Raw genomic sequence first — 13081 nt, forward strand, 5'->3', positions numbered from 1 at the left:
ATGTGGTGTTTCCAATTCTGGAACCACCTTGTATCAGTCCAAACAATCCCTTATGGTGTCTGGTTGTAAGTCAACCTTATTAGACAAGCTATCCTAGGGGTAGCATGGACTAAGCAGCCTTAAAGTCTTAACTTAAGAGGTCGTGTTAAGAGAGCTGTTTTACCACATACAATAATGTAATATCAAATGAAAGGACACCACACAAGTATATATTATAAAAATATATGTGTTTATTTCTAAATTAATCCCCAGTACTCTTTATGAGCAAAGGGGCACAAGCGTTAAATCAAAAACACAGTATAACATACAAAGTAGCACAATTATGGATGAGGGCGGGTGGCCACTCAAACCATATATTAAAAAAAGTGGTATAAGAGATACCAATCGAACAGTGGTTAGGCCTAGGGCCTAGGGAATAGCTGGGAGCAGTCAGGACTAGCAATGCTGAAGTCGGGAAAAGCCCGCGGGATTCGGAGGCAGCACGTAAAGTGCGGCTTGCACCAATGCAATGTCAATGGTGCGTAAAAGTTACACAAAGTTAGTTTAAAGGTACTTCCGCTGAACCTAGAGGAACAAAACTTAAGATACAGATCCTAGAGGTGTGTACCAACGTGGGCACACCAGGGTTGCAATGTTACCTCACCCACAGGAAGTGGGTGCACAGGGTCGAAGTGGCGTCGGGTTTTGACACGCAGGCTCTTGGTGCTTGGAGCGGACGATACTGCAGGCGATGGGAAGCAGAAGTGTCCGGTGTGATCCAAGGGTGGATCGAAGTCGAGATGAATCTGAAAGCAGAGGGGACAGAGTCTGGGTCACTCAGCAGTGACCAGGGTGGAACCAGGACGGGACCAGGCAATGTCGGGCGCAATCAGATGGTTGTCGAGGAGCTTCTCTCCACTGTCACGTGGACTCTGGGGCATCTGCGACGTCCAGGAGCAGGTCACGATCTGTCCCACACAGTCTCTTGCCGTCAGCGCCTTCGGCTTCAAGATTGCAGCAAACAGCACTTGGCAAAAGCAATCCACGCGGAACCGGGAGATTGCTTCTCACTCAGACCAGGAGGGTCAGAGTGGGGGCTCCTTTTCACAGGAGCTGGTGCAAATCTGGAGCAACCAGAAAAGCAAGTCGGTTTAAGGTGTTTTTTTGGCACAGGGGCCACAAGCCAGCTGGCAAGTGACCGGGCCAACGCGTTGAGCCAACACGAGCAGAAGGGCCCCACGCAGCACTCGTCGAGTGTGGAGGGGGTAGCTTTGGTGCAAGTGTAGCTCAGGGTGGGGGCTTCTCAAACCTTGGTGTACAGCTTCGAGGGTCATTCGTGGGCTGCACGGTCAGAATCTCGTGGCCTTTTCAAGATGGCGTGCCCCACGCTTCGGTCGCCTCCACGGGTCTCAGCTCTGCAGGTACTGTGGATCGGGTTGGAGGAAGGCAGGCAAGCTTGATCTCGTCGATCTCCGTCACTCGAGTTCTGGCGGGAACTGCAACAAAGCAAGGGTCGAGGTGCTGGATGGTACCTGTTAGCACAGGGTGGTCACTCCTTGACCACAAGGGAGATTCTTCAGTCTTCTACGTTGAGTAGGATGTCGAAGGGTCCAGAGTTTCGTTTCTTATGTTTCTTCAGGATAATCTGAGTTGCATTGGCACTGCTCCCACTCTTATTCGAATCTGATGGGCTGGACATCCTGCTAGGTCCCCTCCTATGGGTGGGACCCAGGAAAGGGGTGGATACACCCCTTTCCTTTGATCCAGGCCGTGCTGGGACTGGGGCTGGTGTGCCCCAGAACCGGCTTGGCCGGATTATGCAAGGGGCAGCCTTGTGCTCCCCAGGCAGTGTCTGGTTTCTTTGAAACCTCCCTGCTACAATCCACTATCTCCTGTCTGGGGTGGTGTAACACCGCCCTGCGACAGGAAACCCTTTGTCCAGGCCACCATTTGCTGAGTTTCGGTCAGCAGCAGGAGGCCAGACCCGTGTCTGTGGCAGAGGCATCCATTTTGTGGATCTGAGGCTCTTTTAAAATCAACCGCGTTTCAGCAAAGCAACATGTCTTCTCTAGAAGGGTGGAATGCTACCGCCGTCGCCAGAACTGGCGAGGGGGTAGTATTCCAATTCGTATGACACCTTACACGACATGTTTTGATAAAGCCAAACCAAAGTTGCTATATAACCACGAGGATTATAAGGCACTTAATAGTATATGGTATGGCATTATCCCGGATCAGCTTAGAGAGTTGTTCCCGACAGCTGCAGACAGGCTCAGCTCATGCCAGAGCTCCATCTCACATTAAACCATGCACTCTGCCTCCAGGATTGATAAGGCCTTTCATAGGAGTGACTCACAGGTTTATATGTGTCTAGATATAGGTTTAGATATAGGTATACTATATCTAAGCAAGGGGTGATTACACCCATTTGCCCCAGCTGAGTGATCAGCCAGTTGTGTCAATTTTGGATAGCCAGCCAAGGGTGGCAAAAGATATGCTGCAGCCACTGGTAGGCCTTGGGTGGCACCCTTGCCCTGGGCACCTATAGTGCATTATACAAGGGCTGATAAGGTGACCCAAGCCAAATTAGTTATGCACCTAGGGTACATGGAATCCATTTTACAGAAAGAGCAGATAGCCGGGGGACCTGATTAGCAGGGAACCAGGCCAACTAAGTCGAAAACCAGCAAAACACAAGCAAAAAATCTGGGGTAACCATAGTCAGGTAGCCACCTTCCTACACAACCCCCCGCCCCCCAAACGAAAGGAGATAAGGCTATCCTTGGCCAGGTAAGCCTATATTGCCTGAGTGGCAATATAAGGAAGTACCTGCACTAGCATGGGTACCCCCTGTCTCATGGTCCACTAAGCAGTCCCTCACCCTAGGGGTATTAGAGGGTCTCCACCATAGGGAATCACTACCTTGGGTGTGTTTATGCAAAGTTAAAGGCTGGTTTGGATATGGAGTATTGAAGTAAGGCTCCACTAATTTTGGGCTCAACTTCCTCCAATTATCTTCCATGTGTGCCCTGCTTTCTTCAACTGAGTTATACCGAGCTCTCAGGGTCAACCTCTGGCTACCTAAGGCTGGAGGCTGGGTCCCTCTGTTTGGCTTGCTGGAGGGACAGTTCAGGTTTGGGCCCTTTGGGTCCCAGGTTTGGCTGTGCCCAACAGAATCCATCTGTGGGAGGTCCCTAACTACTTTTAAGGGGGCTCCCTGAGGAGTTTTTAAAGTTCTCACCTTACTAGGGCTACTAGTTTTGGTGCCTCTAATCTGTTGATGGGGGTGCTTTATTTGACAGGGGGCCCTCTGGGTCTCACTGTCCTTCTTGTCCTCTGCAGCCCTGGGCTGACTAAGGCAAGGTAGAGAGGGGCAGGTTACCTGCTCCAGACTGGATCCCACCTGAGAAGGGTCCACTGCCATCAGAGGCTCTGTCAGGCCAGGCCTAACAACCTCTGGGGAAGTTCCTTCATCAGGGGTAAGATCAGTTCCCTGAGGACGCTGATCCTGTCCTACTGTCTGGTGAGGGGGAGATTTCTCCTCCTCCTCCATGCTCTCAGTTTGGGTGGAGTGATCCATCATTTCAGGCTTCACAACACACATATCTGTTTGAGTTTGGGCTGTGGCCATCACAGCCCCACCAACCTTTTCAGGAGGAGACTCAGTTTGGGTTTCTGCTGTTATCATAACAGCTGTGCTGTTCTGTTTTGGAAGAGCTTCTGCTAAAGATGGGGCAGAGAGTTGCTCAGCCCTACCAACCTTTTCAGGAAGGACATCTTGGGTTGGGGCTATAGCCAGTACAGCCCCCCTAACCTTTCCATTTGAGTTTACCATTCTAGAATGGATTTCCTGTTCAACCTCAGCCCAGGCTGAGATTTCTAAATCATTACCCAGTAGGCAGTCTACAGGCAAGTCTGGTGACACTGCCACTCTCTTTGGGCCAGTGACACCTCCCCAGCTGAGACTTACTTATGCCATGGGATGATTTGTTTGGATACCATCAATGTTTGTTACCTGGTATGTGGCACCTGGTAAAAGTTGCTTAGAGGGGACTATACAGTCAGCCACCATGGTGATGCTAGCCCCTGTGTCTCTAAAGGCTTCAAATTTCAAACCATTGATGATGGGTTCTTGTCTATATTTGCACAAGGTATTTGGGCAAACAGAGAAGTTGGCAAACCCCATGCCAGTCTCATGAACAAGATCATTGGGTGATGGGGACCTGGATAGGCCAGGGTCCACCTGGGCTCCAAAAGTAAACCCACCCAGATTCCTGGGTGTTCTCCCACTTCCTGGGGGATTACTGCTGACAGTAACAGGAGGTGTTGAAGCTGGCTTTGGAGGTATATTCTCTTTATTGCCATTCTTGGGACAACAGCTGTCTCTTTTGTAATGCCCAACCTGTTTACAGGCATGACAATAAGGCTTTTTCTCAGTTGAAGAAGTGTCTTGGGACCCATCCCCATTCTTGGAGTTTTAGGGCCCTGGGGAAGTCTTTTCTTTACTTTTATCCCCACCCTTATCTTGAGGCTTGGTAGACTCCTTCTTCTGGTTACTGTCCTGATTCTTAGGCCTAATCCTGGTTCTGACCCATTTATCTGCCCTCTTTCCCAATTCTTGGGGAGAGGTCAAATCTGAGTCCACCAGGTGCCAGTGTAAGAGCTGGTTCTGACAATTACTTAGGATCTGCTCCCTCATAATCAAATTATACAATCCTGTGAAGTCATGTACTTTGCTGCCATTTAGCCAACCCTCCAGAGCCTTAGTTGCACAATCAACACAATCAGTCCAGTCCTGTGTCTGTGTCTTCTGGGTGTCTCTGAACTTCAACCTGTATTGCTCAGTGGTTAAGCCAAACCCATCTATTAGAACACTCTTCGGGACTTTGTAATTGTTGGCATCCTCATGTCTGACAGTGAGGAGCCTATCTCTCCCTTTCTCTGAAAAGGAGTACCATAAGATTGCTGCCCACTGTTCCTCAGGAACCTGCTGTACCATGCAGGCTCTCTCCAGAGCAGTCATCCATTTGTGGATGTCATCCCCTTCCTTGTAGGGGGGCACAATCTTTGTCAGGTTTCTACTATCATAGGACCTGGGTTACTTTTTAGGAATATTGCTGCCACCAGTGGAATCTAATTAAGCATGAGCGAATTTTGCGGATCTCGCGTTCGCGAATTTTGCGGATTTGCGGATTCGCAATCCGCAAAATCCGCGAATTCCCGCGAATTTGCGGATTTTTATTTTTTTTGTGTTCGCCCGTGTTTCTGCCAGTTCGCGAGGGTTTTGTACACTTTCGCAAATTGCGAACTTACCTGTCGGGTCGCAAGTTTCGCGAACTTGTTGTTTCTACGTGTCCAGCCTGTTTGGGACACTCTTCTTCATCACTGCCACTCTCTGTCACCACTGCCACTCTCTGACTACTCATGCCACCCTCTGGCCCACCCATGCCACCCTTTGTCTCATCACCACACCCTCTGGTTGTCCAGTGTACATTATTTTCGGCAAAGCAAAGCACACCTTCCCTGCCTCAAGTGACCTGAATTAATTTGGGGCTGATTAATGTGTCACAGAATATTTTTTTAGCTGGCACCTGCTTCCTTAGTGCGCCCTGATTAGTGATCTTTTGCACTTGCTAAGTGCTTTCATTGTTGCAAAATTAGTTACAACACCTGCCCTGCCCCAACTGACAATAATGAATTAGGGGCTGATTAATGGATTTTAACTTCCAGCCTGGCTCCTGCTTGTCTCCCTTAGCTGTAATTCAGGACCTTTGTGGCATATGTGTAACTATTCTGAGGTTCAGAGCAGGGTCACATAATAGTTTCAACTGGCAACTGAACTCTGGAGGGGCCCCTCAGGAAGCACTACAGGAAATGGCTACTAATGATGAGCCTGAACTTTTGAACCTGGTAAGTAGTTACTTTCAGTTTTGCTAAGATCGTATTTCTGCAAATTTGCACTTATTCGCGGGGCGCGAACTCACGCGAACTCACGCGAACTCACGCGAACAGTGCGAGCAGTGCGAGCAAAATCCGCTGCTCGCGGATTTGCGGATTTTGCGGGAGATTCGCAAATCTCGCGGATTGCGGATTTCCCGAAAATCCGCAAAATCCGCGAGCGGAACGGATTTTCCGCCCATGCCTAAATCTAATCCACACATTTTTCTTTCTCTTGCTAAAGCAAGTTTAGCTTGAGCCAAGGCTATCTCTTCCCTCTCTATCTGGAGTTGGACAGCCCTCATCCTGGCCCTATGCTCTTTCCTCTGGGGGAAGTCATTCCCCTTTGAGATTCTCTTGAGACACTAGAAACATGAGAGTCCCCTGATGGAGATCTCACCCTTCTGTTGCCTGGGAGAATTAGGTTATGGGATCTGGGGAGGTGCTGGCCCTCTCCATTCCCTAGTAGGTCCAAGTTGGTTTGGCTAAGCCTCCCCACTGGGACCTGGTTACCCCTCTGACTCTGAGCAGGCTCATCTACCTCTGAGCCTTCTTCCTCCTCTTCCTCCTCTCCTTCTTCCTCTTCTGGAGTTATCTCATGCTCAAGGGGGTTCACTCCATTTCCAAAATCTAAGGGAGCCTGACTCGCCTTATCTAAGTCATCCTTTTCCAGGATGGCTATCAGGGAAGGAATGATAGGTCCTCTGCCCTTCTTTAGCCCTCTTGCAGTGCACAAGGCACACAAGTCTTTGTGGCTAAGGTTGTCATATCTGGAAGTTGCCTTGGTAAGGTCAACTGCTACAGGAGCAGAGCCTGAGGCTCCACCTGCATCAGACATGACTACTAGTAAGGTGTAAGTGGTGCACTTACCTACACTAAGTGTTTTCCTACTGTACCTTGCTAGTGAGTTGTAGTCAGGGTGTGCTAATCCCTTTAATCTACAATTACTAAGTTCAGTAGAACTTAATACGCTAAGCTTTTGATTTATATGTACCTAAGGTACTTGATGTGATCTTTCAATTTGATAAAAGATTGCAATGGTAAAACAACAGCAAGCTCAAATCCGCACCGCTGCGCACCAATGTGAGAAGTTGGCCTGATATGTGGTGTTTCCAATTCTGGAACCACCTTGTATCAGTCCAAACAATCCCTTATGGTGTCTGGTTGTAAGTCAACCTTATTAGACAAGCTATCCTAGGGCTAGCATGGACTAAGCAGCCTTAAAGGCTTAACTTAAGAGGTCGTGTTCAGCGAGCTGTTTTACAACATACAATCCTGTAATATCAAATGAAAGGACACCACACAAGTATATATTATAAAAATATATGTGTTTATTTCTAAATTAATCCCCAGTACTCTTTATGAGCAAAGGGGCACAAGCGTTAAATCAAAAGCACAGTATAACATACAAAGTAGCACAATTATGGATGAGGGCGGGTGGCCACTCAAACCATATATTAAAAAAGTGGTATAAGAGATACCAATCGTACAGTGGTTAGGCCTAGGGCCTAGGGAATCACTGGGAGCAGTCAGGACTAGCAATGCTGAAGTCGGGAAAAGCCCGCGGGATTCGGGTGCAGCACGTAAAGTGCGGCTTGCACCAATGCAATGTCAATGGTGCGTAAAAGTTACACAAAGTTAGTTTAAAGATAGTTCCGCTGAACCTAGAGGAACAAAACGTAGGATACAGACCCTAGAGGTGTGTACCAACGTGGGCACACCGGCGTTGCAATGTTACCTCACCCACAGGAAGTGGGTGCACAGGGTCGAAGTGGCGTCGGGTTTTGACACGCAGGCTCTTGGTGCTTGGAGCTGAAGATGCTGCAGGCGATGGGAAGCAGAAGTGTCCGGTGTGATCCAAGGGTGGATCGAAGTCGAGATGAATCTGAAAGCAGAGGGGAGAGAGTCTGGGTCACTCAGCAGTGACCAGGGTGGAACCAGGACGGAACCAGGCAATGTCCGGTGCAATCAGATGGTGTTCGAGGAGCTTCTCTCCACTGTCACATGGGCTCTGGGGCATATGTGACGTCCAGGAGCAGGTCACGATATGTCCCACGCAGGCTCTCGCCGTCAGCGCCGTCGGCTTCAAGATTGCAGCAAACAGCACTTGGCAAAAGCAATCCACGCGGAACCGGGAGATTGCTTCTCACTCAGACCAGGAGGGTCAGAGCGGGGGCTCCTTTTCACAGGAGCTGGTGCAAATCTGGAGCAACCAGAAAAGCAAGTCGGTTTAAGGTTTTCGTCAGCACAGGGGCCACAAGCCAGCTGGCAAGTGACCGGGCCAGCGCATTGAGCCAACACGAGCAGAAGGGCCCCACGCAGCACTCGTCGAGTGTGGAGGGGGTAGCTTTGGTGCAAGTGTAGCTCAGGGTGGGGGCTTCTCAAACCCTGGTGTACAGCTTCGAGGGTCACTCGTGGGCTACACGGTCAGCATCTCGTGGCCTTTTCAAGATGGCGTGCCCCACGCTTCCGGTCGCCTCCACGGGTCTCAGCACTGTAGGGACTGTGGATCGGGCTGGAGGAAGGCAGGCAAGCTTGATCTCGTCGATCTCTGTCACTCGAGTTCCGGCGGGAACTGCAACAAAGCAAGGGTCGAGGTGCTGGATGGTACCTGTTTGCACAGGGTGGTCACTCCTTGACCACAAGGGAGATTCTTCAGTCTTCTACGTTGAGTAGGATGTCGAAGGGTCCAGAGTTTCATTTCTTATTTTTCTTCAGGATAATCTGAGTTGCATTGGCACTGCTCCCTCTCTTATTCGAATCTGGTGGGCTGGACATCCTGCTAGGTCCCCTCCTATGGGTGGGACCCAGGAAGGGGGTGGATACACCCCTTTCCTTTGATCCAGGCCGCGCTGGGACTGGGGCTGGTGTGCCCCAGAACCGGTTTGGCCGGATTATGCAAGGGGCAGCCTTGTGCTCCCCAGGCAGTGTCTGGTTTCTTTGAAACCTCCCTGCTACAATCCACTATCTCATGTCTGGGGTAGTGTATCACCGCCCTGCGACAGGAAACCCTTTGTCCAGGCCACCATTTACTGAGTTTCGGTCAGCAGCAGGAGCCGTGTCTGTGGCAGAGGCATCCATTTTGTGGATCTGAGGCTCTTTTAAAATCAACCGCGTTTCAGCAAAGCAACATGTCTTATCCCTCTAGAAGGGTGGAATGCTACCCCCGTCGCCAGAACTGGCGAGGGGGTAGTATTCCAATTCGTATGACACCTTACACGACATGTTTTGATAAAGCCAAACCAAAGTTGCTAAATAACCGCGAGGATTATAAGGCACTTAATAGTATATGGTATGGCATTATCCCGGATCAGCTTAGGGAGTTGTTTCCGACAGCTGCAGACAGGCTCAGCTCATGCCAGAGCTCCATCTCACATTAAACCACGCACTCTGCCTCCAGGATTGATAAGTCCTTCCATAGGAGTGACTCACAGGTTTATATGTTTCCAGATATAGGTTTAGATATAGGTATACTATATCTAAGCAAGGGGTGATTACACCCACTTGCCCCAGCTGAGTGATCAGCCAGTTGTGTCAATTTTGGATAGCCAGCCAGGGGTGGCAAAAGATATGCTGCAGCCCCTGGTAGGCCTTGGGTGGCACCTATGCCCTGGGCACCTATAGTGCATTATACAGGGGCTGATAAGGTGACCCAAGCCAATTTAGTTATGCCCCTAGGGTACATGGAGTCCATTTTACAGAAAGAGCAGATAGCCTGGGGCCCTGTTTAGCAGGGAACCAGGCCAACTAAGTCAAAAACCAGCTAAACACAGGCAAAACATCTGGGGTAACCATAGTCAGGTAGCCACCTTCCTACACATTGGATTTCAAGTCTAACGCCTTAACCACTCGGTCATCGCAGCTCTGTGTCTATGATATCACTGTTGTCGTATATGATCCATGCGCTGCTCACATCAGGCCGAGACCTAAAAATTAAAGTAACGTCAGGACGGGGCACGTACCAGCAGTGCCCTGTTTCCCCCATTTATTTTGCATGCTTTCATCCAATTAATAAAAATAGCAACACGCATCACTCAAAGTGAGTGACAGGACACAGATGAGCGGTAATTAATCACTGCGCATGTCTACCCTCTTTTACCCATATTACAGCACTGGGACCGGGTCCTTAAGTGTACTCAGAAAGAATCCAAAACCCTAAACAAGACACGCTACATAAAAACAATTCTCTTTTCGTGACTCGTCAAGATCAGGCAGGACAGGTCCCGACTACGAACCCTTCCCTGTCACCTGCTCTCTAAAACATTTCCTAAGTTTGGGAACTGTCTTAATGTTTACATTTAGTTTGAGTTTTTGCTATTTAACTCTGGGACTTGATGAGAATTGCGTAACGAGAAGTGTGAACATTTCCTTAACTAAACCAAATGGTGTCGCGACTGGATCTGGGTGCTCTATGGGGCGCCCCGAGCCAGGGTGCGCCTGGGATCGGCCCGCTCCGACGAATGGTCATTGTGGAGAGGCACCCCCCCCCTCTTATTTGCTCTTGCAATTGAGCCCCTGGCCGTTTCTGCCCGCAAGGAGTTACACGACTGGGGCATAGTAGTGGGGGACACTACCAATGTCATCTCCCTATACGCTGATGATGCGCTCTTCTATCTGACTTTCCCGGTGGAGGCTCTACCCGCTTTGCTGCGGCTCTTAGACCGCTTTGATGCAGCCTCTGGACTGCGTATGAATGTCAACAAGTCTCTGGTGTTCCCACTGACTGATGCTGTCCCTGACCCGGATGCGGATTCCCACTATTTGGGCCTCCGATGTAAACGGCTGGCATTCCGGTACTTGGGTATTCAGGTGGCTGCCTCTGACGAGACTCTCCTGACCTACAATATCGACAAAATTCTCGGGGCCCTCAGTAAATCTATTGCCTTTTGGAACACACGCCCTCTCTCTCTCATGGGGCGACTGGCAGTTGCCAAAATGGTGATGCTCCCTAGAGTCCTCTATGTGCTGCAAAACACTTTATGCCCGCTGCCACCCCGAGTGCTCCGCACGCTGAACTCACTCCTCACCTCCCTACTTTGGGCGGGTGGGCGCAGTAGGGTCGCGTTACATACTGTAACGAGGTGTTGGGATGAAGGCGGCCTTGAGGCCCCGAAGTTTGACCTGTATTACTATGCGGCACAGCTTCTCCCGGCCGCCAGGTGGTTTGCTGAAGACGAGAACTGGGAGCTGGCATTATTGGCTGGCGTGGCTAAGGATAAGGGCCTACAGGAGGCCTTCATGCAGGGTCGAGGCGCTGATGACACTCTGCCCTATGTGGTGAGGCATACGGCTAACATTTGGCAGCGGTTCGTCGAGAAGGTTCTGCGGCGCGCGCCGCTCCACAGGGAGCTCCCAATTTTGATAATGGCCCGATACTCAAACTGGAGGCAAATATGTCCTTTTCGTGAGTGGCGCCTGGGCGGTTGCGAGACCCTCGCGGATCTCTACCCGGACGACTCCTTTGTGTCCTTTGAGAGAGCTGTGGACTCCTTTGACCTCGGTGAGGGCCAATACCTACACTACGGAAGTCTTAGAGATGTGGCCAGGAAAACATGGCCCCAATTCCCAGAGGCACCCCAGCTCACTAATACCCTTGACATCATTTTATCCTGTGGGAGAGGTAAGCGCCTGATCTCCCTCCTTTACTCTGCCATGCACAGGGACTCGATTCCCCCGTTGGCGCCGGCCTGGGTGGCTTGGGAGGCAGACCTGGGGATAGAGTTGGATCCTGCCCAGAGAAAGCGGATTGGACTGTTGACGCGCAAAGTATCTTGCAATGCGCGTTTCAAACGTATACACTTTATTTTGTCCACCGCACTTACATGACACCCGTTTCCCTCCATCGTATATCATCAGATAGACATCATAATTGCCCTAGATGTGGGATGAAGAGGGCGGGGTTCGTACACTTAGCGTGGGAATGTCCCTTGGTCCACGATTTTTGGCGCAGGGTGGTGGTATACATTGCCCGTGCCACGCATCTTAGGTTGCAGCTGGACCCACTTCAATGTCTGCTGGCGAAAAAGAAAGGTCTATCTTATAAATTGCTGCAACTTCTACTGGTTCTGGCAAGGAGACGGGTGGCCATTACCTCGATGGGCCAGAGGGCGCCTGAAATTTCACATTGGTTATGGGATGCCAAGGAATGGACCTTAGCAGCGGAGACACACATGCAGCGTACTCGCAGGGACGGGAAGCTCCAGGATGACTTACTCGCCTGGAGAACTATGTGTATGGAGGGGATTGAGGAGGATAATTCGGACACCACCAGCGCTGAGTTGTTTTCCTCTGCGTCCTCGGAGTCTGGCGATGGGGGGGGGGGAGTCTGAGGCGGGGTGTGGGGAAGCGGTGTAGAGGTCCGCTGTGGTCACGCTGATATTCCTTGATAGATATGTCTGTATTTAGCTGTGATTCCCATTAGGCCACCCTACATTGTGATGACCGCAACCTGGCTGGCCCTTGCATGCGTCTCCTCCTATATTCGGATTAGCACTAGAAATGCCATTTATGGGGTACTTAGTTACTGTTAAACCGTTATATAGTGTAGAACTGCAACATAAGAAAACTGGCGTAGACATTGATAATGTTTTATTGATACTTGGAGCACAAATGCAATTTTCCCTACTCATATATATGTTTACTTCTGCGCCGCCATGCCTCCGGGATGTGGGCCGTATTTGGCTGTGTATTGACTTTGGGACTATCTGTTCCTGCTGCTTACGTATCAACTGGGTTGATGACTGTATACTTTGTGCCTTTTTACTATCTTCGCCGCAATAAAAATATAAAAAAAAAAAAAACTAAACCAAATGGTGTTCATGCAAAATCACACTACGCTGCAAGCAGGATTCAAACCTGCGCAGGGAAACTCTAATTGATTTTGAGTACAATGCCTTAACCACTCAGCCATCGCAGCTCCATCAGTATGCTGTCACTGTTGTCGTATACGAGCCATGCACTACTCACGTCAGGCCGAGACCTAAAAAATAAAATAACGGAAGGACGGGGCAGGTACCAGCAGTGCCCTGTTGCCCTCACTTATTTTGCATGCTTTCATACAATTAATAAAATAGCAACTGTTCGTTAACATCCTCCAGAGAGCTTTTTAAAATTGTAGACTCCCTTTGCTCTCTTCAGGTTCCTGATCCAGTAGTTGCTTCCCAGG

The 13081-nt window shown here is 49.9% G+C and overlaps 1 non-coding gene across 1 annotated transcript; it reads right to left on the minus strand.

Annotated features, from left to right (window-relative positions):
- Positions 1 to 12750: 12750 nt before the first annotated feature.
- Positions 12751 to 12832, minus strand: TRNAL-CAA (transfer RNA leucine (anticodon CAA)). Its single transcript has one exon. It is a non-coding gene; the product is annotated as a tRNA-Leu (tRNA).
- Between the last annotated feature and the right edge of the window lie 249 nt (positions 12833 to 13081).

This window comes from Lissotriton vulgaris, chromosome 11, assembly GCF_964263255.1.
Source record: "Lissotriton vulgaris chromosome 11, aLisVul1.2, whole genome shotgun sequence".
NCBI classification, from domain to species: domain Eukaryota; kingdom Metazoa; phylum Chordata; class Amphibia; order Caudata; family Salamandridae; genus Lissotriton; species Lissotriton vulgaris.